Here is a 16,265-nt window from a genome sequence, read left to right as displayed (position 1 = left end):
TTTACGGACCCACGTCAAGGGGCAATCCCTTCAGTGGCTCTGGGGGAAAGGCAGACAGCTTCGGTGTCGCTGCCCCCACCCAGCTGAACGGGACCCTCGTTAATGCCTGGGTGCCTGGCTGGCAGGCCCAGGACTCGCGCCAGGCGTTGCCAGCCTTTCCTCGCTGACTGGCACTCCTGACTCCCCGAGGCATGGAGCTGCAGATGCTGTTACTCCCCCCCCCCCATAGTCCCTGCCGTTCTAGGAGGGACCGTGTTAAGAGTGGAGCAAGGTGCGGTTGTTGGTGGGGGAGAAGGGGGCATGGTCGCCTCTGAGAGAGGAACTATCTTATCTGTCGGCTTTCCAGCTTGGGGCTCAGAGCTGCGTAAAGCAAGGGGGGGGGGGTAGATAAATGGAGAGAAATTGCACAGTGGGGGAAACTGCCCCCTCCCTGCCTCCCTCCCCCCCCAGCGGGCACAGCCCACTCTGAACCAGCGACTGGAAGGAAACCGGATGGCACTGCCGGAGACGTGACTTACAGCGGGCATGTCGGACTCAGTTTCGCAGCGGAGGTCGGGACGCTCTTGCTGATCGGAGGAGCTCTGCGGGAATGGAGCCCTGTCCCCGGCTCATCGCCCCAGCAGTAGATAACTTGTGCTTTCACGGGTAGGTAGCATGACGTTCGATTTTAAAAAAGCCTGGGGGGTTGGGGGGGGGTGTGGTGGGTGGTTTTGTGGGGGGGCTGGGCTGCGGGGTTGGTGGGTGGAAGGAGTGCTGATTTATATTGTAGAGCAGGAGCGACTGGGAGGGTGGGAACGATTGGGGAATTCAGGAAGCCGAGTGTGGGGGGTTAGGGGGACGCACTCTCAGGCTCAGGCTGTGCGAGTCAGCTGAGCTACCCCCAACTCCCTCACACTCGGGCACCGAATGAGGGCTCGTCTGCCCTCTGTTCTCCAACAGCCGTCCATCACTTAGCCCCCTCCTCCCGTAATCTGCGTGTGGAGGACGGGCACTCGAGACAAGTTAGCGGAGGCACTGCTTGCCGGGGAAGCAAAAGGATGAAGTGGATTTTTTACTTGAGGCGTTGTCACAAGCATGGCATGCGTGTAGAGTGGGCTGTGTACCTGTCTCCTAACTCCTGTCCTAACTGGCACTGAGTCCTGTTCACTTTTCACTCTGTGCCCAGTGACCTACACTGGCCCCTGACCTGGCAACGCCGCCATTTTGCAATGCTCGCCCTTGCTTCCAAATCCCTCCGTGGGTGAGAATTGCACTCCTCCAATTCTGGGCCCAAATGCATCTCTCCCCCACTGATTTTGATCGCTCCACCGTTGGCGGCCCTGCCTTCAGTTGCCTGGGGCCCTACCCTCTGGAATTCCCTCCCTAAAGCTCTTCACCCCACCCCCCCACCCACTCTCTCTCGCTCCCTCCCTCCCTCCCTCTCTCTCCCTCTCCCCTCCTCGAGACGCTCCTTAAAATCAACCTCTTTGACCAAGCTTTTGGTCACCTGACCTAATGCCTCCTTGTGTGGCTCAGGGTCAAATTCCATCCTACAGTCTCTCTGTGAGATGCTTTGGCACGTTTCACGACATTAAAGGCGCTATATAAATGCAAGTTGAAGTTGGTGGTGGTGGTGTGGAGACTATCCAAATCTCAGACATTCAGGACAATTTCGAACTAAAATGATAGGAGTTGGGGCTAGGGGGGTGGGTGGCAGTAGCTGGGGAAGGGATTAGGATCAAAAACTGAGTGGCATGCTATACAATGTTAACAAAATGATATATTTTTGAATGTCCTGTAAATTAGCATCCCATAATTTGGTTCGTTTTTATTAATTTCTACATTAACTCGACGGAACAATATTTCGCGGATGGGAAAGGCAGAATGAGTTAGACCTACTAGTCCCAGTTTGCTTGGTGAGTTCATTTATAATGCATGTGTGTTTTGAGATTTTTAATTGAAAAGAAATATATATATAGAGATATATATGAGAGAATTTTTAAGGTTTATAAACTTGACGATACCTACCGCTTAATGAACTCCACACCTTATCATCGGGCCTGACGATTCAGAATGGTTGAGGGTCGAGTGATCTTACTTATATTAAATATCGAGCTCCAGTGTGCACTTTTGCCTGTTATCAATTCCTTCCCTACACTTAAAAAGTGCAAATTTCCTATGTAAACATGTCACAGTGTAATTGCATCCCCCTGCACAGAGGTGGCGCTGCAGTTGTCATATCCCAACTAGTCCCTATGAGGAAAGAAGTAGAAAAGTTGGGGGTGTGGTGGGAGGATGGCGTGGGGTGATATTTGACCGCAGTTTATGTAACAAGTACATATTTTCTAACGGGAGGAAAATGTTGCAAAATATCTCCGCTTGGAAGGAGGATCTATGGCGTGGATCTTTCAACCGTTCACTCCAGCGAGAGTTGGACGCAGCAACGGGGTTTTGGGGGCAGAGCTGGGGGGGGCCAGCGCTTGGAACAGCCTGGGGTGGGGGGGGGGGGGGGCGGGTCTGAACAGTCCCGGTTGCACCCCTGTGTACAGGAGGCCGAGCTATGTTGCAGAGCAAGTAGGACCGGCACCACGCTGCTGCGCCCTTGATTCTTAAGGTGGCGCTCAAACAAAATATGCTTAATCAGTTCATGTCAGCTTTGCTTACACAAAGACACCAGGCCCCAGGACGACCTCCGCACACTAAGCGCGGTGAAATCCGTTCTGTTCGGCGCGTTTCCAGTTTCACTTACCCTGACGCGCTCAGATGAAATCTGCAGCCTGTGTGTGTGCGCGCATCTCTGATGAAGTGGCTGCTCCCGAACGGCCTGCTTGCTGAATTTAGTTGGCTCCCAAATGGGACTGCCTAACGTCGAGCGTTCAGCACCTCAACTCTTCACCGGAGCCATTAATAATAACTGGGAGTGGTTGCGGCAAAGGCGCACCAGAAACTCGCCCCCGCCACTCCCCGATCTCCACACGCTTGACTCAGAGCAGCAAGACCCTAGCCTCGAGCTGTACCAAGCCGGTCTTAACCAAGGGCAGCGCGCGGGAGCTGGAATCACCCCTGCTGACTTTCTGTTTGGCAGGAGGGAGGGGAATCGGCTCCTGATCACTCTTAGAGAGAGGGTGTATGCGAGGCACCTGGCGTTGGCGTGAGTGTGATGCCAACTGCAGCCCATAATCCCGCTGCCACTCATCCTCTGGGGCTGGCGCGGCTTTAAAATAAAGGGCACCTGGGCGAGGTGCCAGAGGGCATGTGGAACCCATAGCCCAGTAAGTGTGTGGGTGGGCTGAAGTGGGAATATCAAAGGTTCTTCCGAGGAAGGTATTGGGCCTGGCTGTACGGTTGATGCTGGTGTGAGCGTGCGAGCTGTGTCTGCTGTTCCCTTGCACACCATTGACAGACTGCGTGTGTAAACGTGTGTGTGTGTTTGTGTGTGTGTGTGTGTGTCTCTGCTGACTGCCCCCCACCCCCAAATCCACCTGTGTAACATGAGTGTTAATCTGTGCTCATACACTTGTGCAAAACAAAATGTATAAAAAAACCCCACAACTTATGTAATAATAAAAGATGTTTAAGTGCAATTATTTAAAAAAAGATGTGTCACGGTGTTCGACTCGCTGGTACGTTTTCTTGCTTTTGCTGGCAGTGCTGATCATCTTGTCATCTCCCAGTTATTTCCTAGAACCTACAGTGCAGGAGCAGGCCATTCGGTCCACCGTGCTTGTGCTGGCTCTTTGAAACGGCGGTGCCACTCTCTCCCCCCGCCCGTCCCTGCTCTTTCCTCACGGCCCTGCAAGCTTTTCCCCTCAAGGCGTGGCAAAACCTGTGTGACGTGATAACGGTTCCCCGGAGGAAGGGGAGATCGAACTCGGTCTCTCCCGCTTTGGAAATAAGCCGGTGACGTTTTCAAAAACAGAAGAACACATTTGCATTTTTCTGATGCCTTTTGCATCCCAGGGACACGCACTGCACTTTACAGCCAGTTAAGCACTTTTTATTTTTGTAATGTCGGCAGTCAATTTGCACACAGCAAGCTCCCACCAACAGCAATGCGATAATGACCAGCTCTCCTGTCTTTTAGTGATGTTGACTTGAGGGATGAATATTGGCCTCAGGACACCGGGGAGAACTCAGCGTGCCCCCCTGCCAACCCCCACTCCCTGCTCTTCCCCCAAGCGTGGCTTTGGGATCTTACATGCCCTTCCAAAAGGGCAGACAGGCTGTGTGTTTAACATCCTCGATTCAATGTCTCATCTGAAAGACAGTGCCTCTGGCAGTGTGCCACTTCCCCCAGCACTGCATTGGGAGCTTCAGCTTGAATTATGGTATCAAGTGTCAGATGTGGGGCTTCAGAAGTGAGAGAGAGAGCGATAGATAGATAGATACATGACTGAGTCATGATTAATTACCATAGAGTTTTGCACTAACCTGCACAATGGAGACTGACCAATTAAAAAAATAGATGAAGGGATATACAGTTTCAGAAGTGCAGTAATGTGAGAACTGAATACGGAAAATACAAGGGCTGTATTTAATCTGTTTCACACCAGGGAGGTGTGTGACACTTAATACTCTTTACATAACAGAGAGAGAGCGCAGTGGGAGTTTTAATTGTACGATTCCGATATTGAACAATAAGAGATTGGGGTGCCCTTGCAATAAGCGAGTGCAGGCGACTGCAGAGACTGGATATCCGAGGTCCAATTATTGTCGTGGACTCCCGGTCGGGCCCCTGCATTATATTCCCACGCCTGGTGGATCCCTCCGTGATGTTTTCCCGTGGCACACTCCCCCTGTGGGCCCCAGTGTGCCCGGAAGAGAGCGTGCACTCTCTCCACCCAAACCCACCCCGGCTTGTACCATTACCTCATTATTCCGTAATCGTTAAGCCCACCTTTTATGTTGGGGGTGGTGAGGAAGTGGTTGGGGGGGGGGTGGGCAACTAGATTTCGTAAAATATTTCCATACCTGACTATGGCCCCGATAAGGGGTGAACCCAGACAGTTCATAGGGACCTAGGAGCAGGAGTAGGCCATTCGGCCCTTCGAGCCTGCTCCGCCATTCAATAAGATCATGGCTGATCTGGGTGGGGTCTCGACTCCACTTTCCCGTCTCTCCCCCCCCCCCACATAACCCTTGACCCCTTGTCGATCAAAAATCTGTCTAACTCAGCCTCGAGTATCTACAGCCTCCCCTGCTCTCTGGGGAAGTGAATTCCACATCCTCAACGACCCTCTCAGAGAAATAAAAGCAGCTGCTCATCTCCATCTTAAAAGGGAGACCCCTTTATTTTTAAATGGTGTCCCTCTAGTTCTCATTTCTGCCAGCGCTCCTCAAAGCCTGGTTAACTCAACCTTATTGGAAATTCCACAGCCCTACTGCCTCTTAAATCAGGCTCTAAAGGGTTAAATTAGGGTTGGGAGGGGGGGTTGGGGGGTGGGGGCGGGAGTGGCCAGGCTGTGTAAAAATGGCTTGCATTCTCTTGACTTTGGAAGATCAAGAGGCAGTCTAATCATGGACTTTAACATGTCAAAGGGAGTCCAGAACAAACAAGGGGAGCCTATCTTAAAATTAGACCCCGGTTGTTCAGGAGCGATGTCGGCAATCCTTCACACAAAGTGTAATGGCGCTGGGGGTCAGTTGGAGCTTTTTAGGACATGATTGAAAGGTTTTTATTGGATCAAGGCATAGATCTTAGGCTGGTAAATGGAGTTGCGGTACACGTATCAATCGTGATCTGATTGAATGGGGAGCAGGCTTAAGGGGCCAAGTGGCCTACTCCCATTTCTTTGCACAGGCTCGAAAGGCTGACTGGCCCCCTGTTTCTGTGTAATAGGCATAAGGGGCCAAATGGCCTCCCCCTGTTCCTGTGAAACAGGCTGAAGGGGCTGAATGGCCTCCACCTGTTCCTGTGTAACAAGCTCAAGGGGCTGAATGGCCTCCTGCTTCAGTGTAACAGGCTTGAGGGGCTGAATGGCCTCCTGCTCCAGTGTAACAGGCTTAAGGGGCTGAATGGCCTCCTGCTCCAGTGTAACAGGCTTAAGGGGCTGAATGGCCTCCTCCTGCTCCAGTGTAACAGGTTTGAGGGACTGAATGGCCTCCTGCTCCAGTGTAACAGGCTTAAGGGGCTGAATGGCCTCCTGCTCCAGTGTAACAGGCTTAAGGGGCTGAATGGTCTCCTGCTCCAGTGTAACAGGCTTAAGGGGCTGAATGGTCTCATGCTCCAGTGTAGCAGGCTTGAGGGGCTGAATGGCCTCCTGTTCCTGTTTAAACAGGCTCGAGGGGCTGAATGGTCTCCCCCTGTACCTGTGTAACAAGCTGGAGGGGCTGAAATGGTTCCTCCCTTTCCTATGTAACTGGGAGACCAGCAAATTCTGAGATTCAGAGGGATTTGGGTGTCTCTGTACACAAATCAATGAAAGTTAACACGTAGGTACAGAAAGCAATTGAAATGGCAAATGGGATTGAAGCCAAGTAGATTGGTGTACAGGAGGAGGAAGGTCTTGTGGCAATTGTACCAGGCTTTGTTGAGACCGCACCTCCCTCGGAGTGCAATAAAGGTTTGCTAAATTGATTCCTGGGATGAGTGGGTTGTCCTGAGAGGGGAAATTTAGTGGAATGGGCCTATACCCCCTGGATTTTAGTAGGATGAGGGGTGATCTCCTTGAAGTATAAAATTCTTTAGAGGATTCGACATGGTAACTGCTGTAAGACTGTTTCTCTCCCCCCCCCCCCCCCCCCCCCACCAAAACACAAATGCCCAAGCGAGTTAGAGAATCTAGCGGGAGTGGTCACTGTCTCAGTATAAGATGTCGGCCATTTTGGGACTGAGATGAGGAGACATTTCTTCACTCAGAGGGTTGTGAACCTTTGGAATCCTCTACCCCAGAGGGTTGCAGATGCTCCATCGTTGAGTATATGCAAGACTCAGATTGACAGGTTTTTGAACACCAAGGGAATCAAGGGATAGGGCAGAAGGTGGCACTGAGATAGAAAATCAGCCAAGATCTTATCGAACGGTGGAGCAGGCTCGAATGGGCCGAATGGCCTACCCCAGCTCCGATTTCTTCTGCCCGAATGTAACTTCGAGGGGCTGAGTGGCCTCCTGCGGTCCCTACGTAACAGGCTCGAGTCCGTCAAGATGCACTAAAACAGCAGTCTGCAAGAAGGCTTTTTTTTACTGTAATTGACTTACTCTGGTGGGGAGCAGAACTATGAATATTCTGTTGGATCGTAGGATTCGGGCCACAAGCCACCAGTTGGGTTCATCACACGGAGAAACAAGCGGTAAATCAACCGGGCGAATTTTACTCGATTCCAGAACTTATAATTCGCAGCTCCTTAATCATGCAGAATAAGATTGAATGGAGTTGCAGGCACTCGGGAGGGGGGTGGGGTGCGGTTTCTACTGAAGTGGAGCCTCCAGCCTCTATGGCGATGAGTTTCGGAAGAGTAGCAGACCGAGCATCTGCCCAGGACCCAACTGGAAACTGGCCCTCCTGCCTCCCGGACCAGATCAGCCCCAGATCGGAGGCAGTGAGATGACGGGTTCAGCTCTGCTGGTGTAGTGGGTTTGGGGGTCGGGTGTGTGTGGAGGGGTGGCGGGGGGGGGGGAGCGTTTGACTGGTGGTCCAGTGATCCTGTCCCCTCTGCAGGTGGAGTGGCCTTTCCCGTTCCAGGCAGCCACGCGTACCTTCATCCACCTGGACAAAGCAAGCTAGCAAGAGAGGGACAGGGACGTGGGAGTGATCCAATTTAGAGTGAACGTCACCTCCCGGAGGCCAGAGGCCACCGTTCATAAACCTGTGTGTGTGTGTGGCAGTTTTGCTGAAAGTTTATCCCCCATCTCCATTGTTACTTGCCGATCGGTGCTTTAGGGCAAGGCAGCTGTGAAACACCTTGAGTGGGGAGGCACGCTACAAATGCATCGAACTCCACTTTTAATGGCGGTGAAATCTCACAGCTCCCCCCCGCCCCTGCCCCCGCCCACAATCGTCCGAACCTGGGAGCTCTGCAGCACAGAACTCAGTTGGCCTTGTGAGCAGGCAAAATCGGACTCCTTCGCTCTCAGGAAGGGCTCCCCTCAAACAACCCTGGGGATTCGTCTGGAGCTCCGATGACGCACATTCTCCCTGTCTCTGCAACCACCCCCCCCCACCAGCCCCTCCAGCCCCACAACCCTCCGAGATCTATCTCTGTAACCCCCCCCACCACCCCCTCCAGCCCCACAACCCTCCGAGATCTATCTCTGTAACCCCCCCCCACCACCCCCTCCAGCCCCACAACCCTCCGAGATCTATCTCTGTAACCCCCCCCACCACCTCCTCCAGCCCCACAACCCTCCGAGATCTATCTCTGTAACCCCCCCCACCACCCCCTCCAGCCCCACAACCCTCCGAGATCTATCTCTGTAAAAACCCCCCACCACCCTCTCCAGCCCCACAACCCTCCGAGATCTATCTCTGTAACCCCCCCCACCAGCCCCTCCAGCCCCACAACCCTTCGAGATCTATCTCTGTAACCGCGCCCCCCACCATCCCACCCTGTCCAGCCCCACAACCCTCCGAGATCTATCTCTGTAAAAACCCCCCACCACCCCCTCCAGCCCCACAACCCTCCGAGATCTATCTCTGTAACCCCCCCCACCACCCTCTCCAGCCCCACAACCCTCCGAGATCCCTGCGCTCCTCCAATTCCGGCCTCTTGCGCATCCCCTTCCCCCACGTATCTGTCGCTCCAGGATCGCACCTTCAGCTGCCTGGGCCCCCCCCCCCCCACCCTGAGCTCTGGAATTCCCTCCCCCAAACCTCTCCGCCTCTCTCTCTCTCTCTCTTCCCCCCCCCCCCCACCTCCTTTTAAGACGCTCATTAAAACCGACCTCCTTGTCCAAGCTTTTAGCCCGCCTGATGTGCTGAATTTGGCCTGGTTAGTGCTTGTGTGACACTGGTTTCCAATGACTTGGAATCTGTGACCTCCAGCGACTGACCGACTTGCAAGAGAGAATAACTTTCCTCTGTTTATTCTATCAAAACCTCTCGTTATCTGGAAAACCTCGATTGGGCCACATATCTTCTTGCAATCTTAAAAGCTCCCTCCGACCCATCAGCCGTAGTGACAGAAAGGAGCTGAAATCCAGGTTAATTTGGTGTCTGACTTTTTTTTTTACATCATGTGGGCTATTTCTAAAAATTGAAAGATCAAAATACGAAGGGAAGCAGGTTATGTTCTGTCAATAAGGGTTGATTTTATTGGCCCTATCGCTTTTCCTGTTCCCAAAATATTGTGCTTTTATCTAAGGGCCAGTCATTTTAGTAGAATGATTTTACCGGCACTATGTTTACTTGACTCGTTCCTGTGATGGAGGGCCTATTTTATGAAGAGGGGTTGAGTAAGTTGACCTGCTACCCATTGGAACTCAGAAGAACGAGCAGTGATCTTATTAAAACATACAAGATCCTGAGGGGATTTGACAGGGTGGACACCGGGAGGGCCTCTCCTTTCGTGGGAGAGACTAAAAGCGGGGGACACCGTTTAAAAATAAGAGGTCTACCGTTTTAAGACGGAGATGAGAATTTTTCTCCTCTGACGGTTGTTAATCTGTGGAGTTCTCTTCCCCAGAGAGCAGTGGAGGCTGGGCTATTGAATATGTTCAAGGCTGAGCCAGACAGATTTTTGATCGACAAGGAGGGGGTCAAGGGTTAAGCGGGGCAGGCGAGGAAGTGGAGTTCAGGCCACAATCAGATCAGCCATGACCTTACTGATTGGCCAAGCAGGCCCGAAGGGCTGGACGGGGCCTACTCCTGTTCCTGTGTTCCTATTGGGATGCTCCGTAAGGAGCTACACAAATGCAAGTTGTTGTTGTTGTGAGAGGGAACGAGACACCATGAGTTAAATTGGAGATGCTGTAAGGACCTGTGAAGGTGATGTGCTGAGACGCGGTCTGTGTTCAGCCCCTGTGACCTGAGTCAGTAAAATAGTGTCAGAGCTGGTTCTTCTGGGACCCACTTTACCAGAACGCAGCCGCTCACCAACGTCTGCCACTCCTGGTATGCCAAAGCACATAGCGCAGCTCCCAACTTTATTGTTGCTGTGGATACCGCACCATCCCACTTTGGAATTTTACAGTAGGCTGATTCACTGTTGGAGCAGGATCTTAACAGGGAATTTTAAATTGGAGACTGGGATGGAAGCTCGTGTAGGTAGCTCAGCGAGCAGAGGGCAATGGGTGAATGGGACTTCTTGTGAGTTAGGATGTTAGCAGCCGAGTTTTGGATGAGCTCAAGTTTACAGTTGTGTGGACAGAGAGGAGAGTGTTGGAATAGCCCTGTTAGGAAGTAAGAAATGCGTGATGAAGGCTTCAGCTGTGTCTCTACTGATGTTAATCCAGCTCCCTCACACTGTCACTCAGTAACCCCTCTCCCCCCAGCGCCCTGTGTTACTGACTGTATCTCTACTGATGTTAATCCAGCTCCCTCACACTGTCACTCAGTAACCCCTCTCCCCCCAGCACCCTGTGTTACTGACTATATCTCTACTGATGTTAATCCACTTCCCTCACACTGTCACTCAGTAACCCCTCTCCCCCCAGCACTCTGTGTTACTGACTGTATCTCTACTGATGTTAATCCAGCTTTCTCACACTGTCAATCAGTAACCCCTCTCCCCCCAGCACCCTGTGTTACTGACTATATCTCTACTGATGTTAATCCACTTCCCTCACACTGTCACTCAGTAACTCCTCTCCCTCCAGCGCCCTGTGATACTGACTGTATCTCTATTGATGTTAATCCAGCTCCTTCACACTGTCACTCAGTGAACCCTCCCCCCCAGCACCCTGTGTTACTGACTGTATCTCTACTGATGTTAATCCAGCTCCCTCACACTGTCACTCAGTAACCCCAATTCTCCGCACCCCCCCACCAGCACCCTGTGTTACTGACTGTATCTCTACTGATGTTAATCCAGCTCCCTCACACTATCACACAGTAAACCCTCTCCCCCCAGCACCCTGTCATATTGACTGTATCTCTACTCATGTTAATCAAGCTCCCTCACACTGTCACTCAGTATCCCCTCTCCCCCAGCACCGTGTTACTGACTGTATCTCTACTGATGTTAATCCAGCTGCGTCAAACTGTCACTCAATGATCCCTCCCTCCCCCCAGCACCCTGTGATACTGACTATCTCTACAGATGTTAATCCAGTTCCCTCACACTGTCACTCAGTGACCCCTCCCTCCCCAGCACCCTGTGTTACTGACTGTATCTCTACTGATGTTAATCCAGCTCCCTCACACTGTCACTCAGTGACCCCTCTCCCCCCCAGCATCCTGTGATACTGACTGTATCTCTATTGATGTTAATCCAGCTCCCTCACACTGTCACTCAGTAACCCCTCTCCCCCTAGCACCCTGTGTTACTGACTTTATCTCTACTGATGTTAATCCAGCTGCCTCACACTGTCACTCAATAATCCATCCCTTCCCCCAGCACCCTGTGATACTGACTGTATCTCTACTGATGTTAATCCAGTTCCCTCACACTGTCACTCAGTGACCCCTCCCTCCCCAGCACCCTGTGTTACTGACTGTATCTCTACTGATGTTAATCCAGCTCCCTCACACTGTCACTCAGTGACGCCTCCCCCCCCAGCACCCTGTGCTACTGACTGTATCTCTACAGATATTAATCCAGTTCCCTCACACTGTCACTCAGTAACCCCTCTCCTCCAGCGCCTTGTGTTACTGACTGTATCTCTACTGATGTTACTCCAGCTCTCTCACACTATCGCTTAGTGTCCCCTGCCTCCCCAGCATTCTGTGATACTGACTCTATCTCTACTGATGTTAAATGCAATCGCAGAAGGTGCAACACCTGCCCCTTTACTTCCCCTCTCCTCACCGTCCAAGGGCCCAAACACGCCTTTCAAGTGAAGCAGCATTTCACTTGCACTTCCCTCAATTTAGTCTACTGTATTCGCTGTTCCCAATGCGGTTTCCTCTACATTGGAGAGACCAAACGCAGACTGGGTGACCGTTTTGCGGAACACCTTCGGCCTGTCCGCAAGCATGACCCAGACCTCCCTGTTGCTTGCCATTTCAACACTCCACCCTGCTCTCATGCCCACATGTCCGTTCTTGGCCTGCTGCATTGTTCCAGTGAAGCTGAACGTTCCAGTGAAGATCAGATGTGGCAACCCGCTGAATTTAAGCATATTCCAAAGTGCAGGAAAAGAAACTAACAAGGATTCCCCTAGCAAACTGGAGGAACAGTGCCTCATATTTCGATTAGGCACTTTCCCGCCTTCCAGACTCAACACTGAGTTCAACTTCAGACCATGAACTCTCTCCTCCATCCTCACCCGCTTTTTGATCCCCTTTTTTCTAATAATAATTTCTTTATCATATTTATTTTCTTTTCCCACATATTTCTCTTACTATTTTTAAAATTTATTTCCATCCATTGTTTTATCTCTACCTTTTAGCCTATTTCGATCCCTTCCCCCCACCCTACCCCCACTAGGGCTCTCTGTATCTTGCTCATCCTGCTTTCTACCCTTAATCTCACCATTAGCACATCCTTTAGCTAATATCACCACTGTCAACACCCCTTTGTCCTTTTGTTTATGACATCTTTGGTAATCTCTCCTTTGCCTCCGCCTATCACTGGCCTGCTATCTAACCACCCCTTAATCAGCTTATATTTCACCACATTTCTATTCCTCTTTAGTTCTGATGAAGAGTCATATGGACTCGAAATGTTAACTGTGTTCCTGTCCGCAGATGCTGTCGGACCTGCTGAGTCTTTCCTGCAATTTTTGTTTTTGTTTCGGTTTCCCAGCATGCGTAGTATTTTGCTTTTATCTCGATGTTAATCCAGTTCCCTCATACTGTCACTCAGTAACCCCTCTCCCCCCACCACTCTGTGCTACTGACTGTATATATACTGATGTTAATCCAGTTCCCTCATACTGTCACTCAGTAACCCCTCTCTCTCCATCACCCTGTGCTACTGACTGTAACTGTATATATACTGATGTTAATCCAGTTCCCTCACACTGTCACTCAATGACCCCTCTCCCCCAGCACCCTGTGTTACTGACTGTATGTCTGCTGATGTTAATCCAGCTCCCTCATACTGTCACTCAGTAACCCCTCTCCCCCCAGCACCCTGTGTTACTGACTGTATCTCTACTGATGTTAATCCATCTCCCTCACACTGTCACTCAGTGACCCCTCCCAGCTCCCTGTGATACTGACTGTATCTCTTCTGAAGTTAATCCAGCTCCCTCACACTGTCACTCAGTAACCCCTCTCCCCCCAGCACCCTGTGATACTGACTGTATCTCTACTGATGTTAATCCAGCTCCCTCACACTGTCACTCAGTGACGGCCGCCCCTCCCAGTACCCTGTGATACTGACTGTATCTCTGCTGATGTTAATCCAGCTCCCTCACACTGTCACTCAGTGATCCCTCCCAGCACCCTGTGATACTGACTGTATCTCTACTGATGTTAATCCAGCTCCCTCACACTGTCCCTCAGTGACCCCTCCCCCCCAGCGCCCTGTATTACTGACTGTATCTCTACTGATGTTAATCCCGCTCCCTCACACTGTCACTCAGTAACCCCTCTCCCCCCAGCGCCCTGTGTTACTGACTGTGTTTCTACTGATGTTAATCCAGCTCCCTCACACTGTCACTCAGTAACCCATCTCCTCCAGCGCCTTGTGTTACTGACTGTATCTCTACTGATGTTAATCCAGCTCCCTCACACTATCGCTCAGTGACCCCTCTCCCCCCAGCACCCTTTGATACTGACTGTATTTCTACTGATGTTACTCCAGCTCCCTCACACTATCGCTCAGTGACCCTTCCCACCCCAGCATTGTGTGATACTGACTGTATCTCTACTGATGTTAAATGCAACCGCAGAAAGTGCAACACCTGCCCCTTTACTTCCCCTCTCCTCACCGTCCAAGGGCCCAAACACTCCTTTCAAGTGAAGCAGCATTTCTCTTGCACTTCCCTCAATTTAGTCTACTGCATTCGCTGTTCCTAATGCGGTTTCCTCTACATTGGAGAGACCAAACGCAGACTGGGTGACCGCTTTGCAGAACACCTTCGACCTGTCCGCAAGCATGACCCAGACCTCCCTGTCGCTTTCCATTTCAACACTCCACCCTGCTCTCATGCCCACATGTCCGTTCTTGGCCTGCTGCATTGTTCCAGTGAAGCTGAACGTTCCAGTGAAGAACAGATGTGGTAACCCGTTGAATTTACACATATTCCAAAGCAGAGGAAAAGAAACCAACAAGGATTCCCCTAGCAAACTGGAGGAACAGCGCCTCATAATTCGATTAGGCACTTTCCCGCATTCCAGACTCAACACTGAGTTCAACTTCAGACCATGAACTCTCTCCTCCATCCTCACCCACTTTTTGATCCCCTTTTTTCTAATAATTATTATTTTTTTTTATATTTTCTTTTCCCACACATTTCTCTTACTATTTTTAAAATTTATTTCCATCCATTGTTTTATCTACCTTTTAGCCTATTTCGATCCCTTCCCCCCACCCCACCCCCACTAGGGCTCTCTGTACCTTGCTCATCCTGCTTTCTACCCTTAATCTCACCATTAGCACATCCTTTAGCTAATATCACCACCGTCAACACCCCTTTGTCCTTTTGTTTATGACATCTTTGGTAATCTCTCCTTTGCCTCCACCTATCACTGGCCTGCTATTTAACCACCCCTTGACCAGCTTATATTTCACCACATTTCTATTCCTCTTTAGTTCTGATGAAGAGTCATAAGGACTCGAAACGTTAACTGTGTTCCTGTCCGCAGATGCTGTCGGACATGCTGAGTCTTCCCAGCAATTTTTGTTTTTGTTTCGGTTTCCCAGCATGCGTAGTATTTTGCTTTTATCTCGATGTTAATCCAGTTCCCTCATACTGTCACTCAGTAACCCCTCTCCCCCCATCACCCTGTGCTACTGACTGTAACTCTATATATACTGATGTTAATCCAGCTCCCTCACACAGTAACTCAGTGACCCCTCTCCCTTAGCACCCTGTGTCACTGTCTGTATCTCTATTGATGTTAATCCAGCTCCCTCACACAGTAACCCCTCTCTCCGCAGCACCCCATGTTGTTGACTATATCTCTACTGATGTTAATCCAGTACTCTCACACTGTCACTCAGTAACCCCTCTCCTCCCAGCACCCTGTGTTATTGACTGTATCTCTACTGATGTTAATCCAGCTCCCTCACACTGTCACTCAGTAACCCCTCCTCCTCCCCCACCAAACCCTGTGTTACTGACTCTATTCTTACTGATGTTAATCCATCTCCCTCACTCTGTCACGCAGTAATGTGGAGTGGATTTGTACAGGGGAGGGAAGGTAATTAACATTCCAGGCAAATTCATGTGCTTTCTGTTTAATTCTGAAGAAGACAAACTGAATATATTTACACAGGGTGTGTACACCACAAGTGGAGGCTGCACATTTGGACATTACACTCACGTTCATTGCATTGACAGCCAGCTCCTCCTCTCCCAGGGTACGTGGATATTTTCATGTTGAGACATATTGACAGGAGCAAGGCTGAAAGGAGTGTCATTTAAACTGTTTCTCTTTAATCTGTGTCCACAAGATTATCAAAATTACACTCTGGATAGTCATTCAGCCTCTCACATTTGGTGCTAGCCCTTCCACCAGGGCAGTGGCCCTCAGACCTTTTTTGGCTTAAAAGACACCTTTTCAAATGGATTAACATTCGCAGACCACCTCCATCCTAATGATACTATATAATACTCATAATATGAAAGTGCCGCATGCGAAGAGTGTTTTAATGATTCTTTAAAGAGAACAAGTATTTACGTGCAGGTAACTTGCTTGTATAGCGAACAGATGCTTCAGTGTAAACCCACTGCTCCCACACCAGCTGCATATCCCCTCTCCCACTGTGTGCTGGCTTCCCTCCCTGTGCGGAGGGAGCGGGATTGTGGCGATCCTTCGTCCCTCAGGCACCTTATACCCCTTGCCTGAGCCTCAGCAGAGGGGCGGGAGATGGTTCCTATTGAATCTGCATCTCCCTACTCCATCAGGACATGAGTTCCCGGATCACAACAACTCCCTGCGTTTATATAGAATAAAATTCTCCTCACCTCCCCCCCGCCCCTCTGGCCCTTTAACCGATTTCTCTTCAATCCCTGTCCCCTCTGGTTACTGATCCTTCTGCCACTGGGAACAGTTTCTCCTTATTTACTCTGTCCA

This window comes from Carcharodon carcharias (assembly GCF_017639515.1).
Source record: "Carcharodon carcharias isolate sCarCar2 chromosome 37 unlocalized genomic scaffold, sCarCar2.pri SUPER_37_unloc_1, whole genome shotgun sequence".
Lineage (NCBI taxonomy): Eukaryota > Metazoa > Chordata > Chondrichthyes > Lamniformes > Lamnidae > Carcharodon > Carcharodon carcharias.
This window is presented reverse-complemented; position numbering follows the sequence as displayed.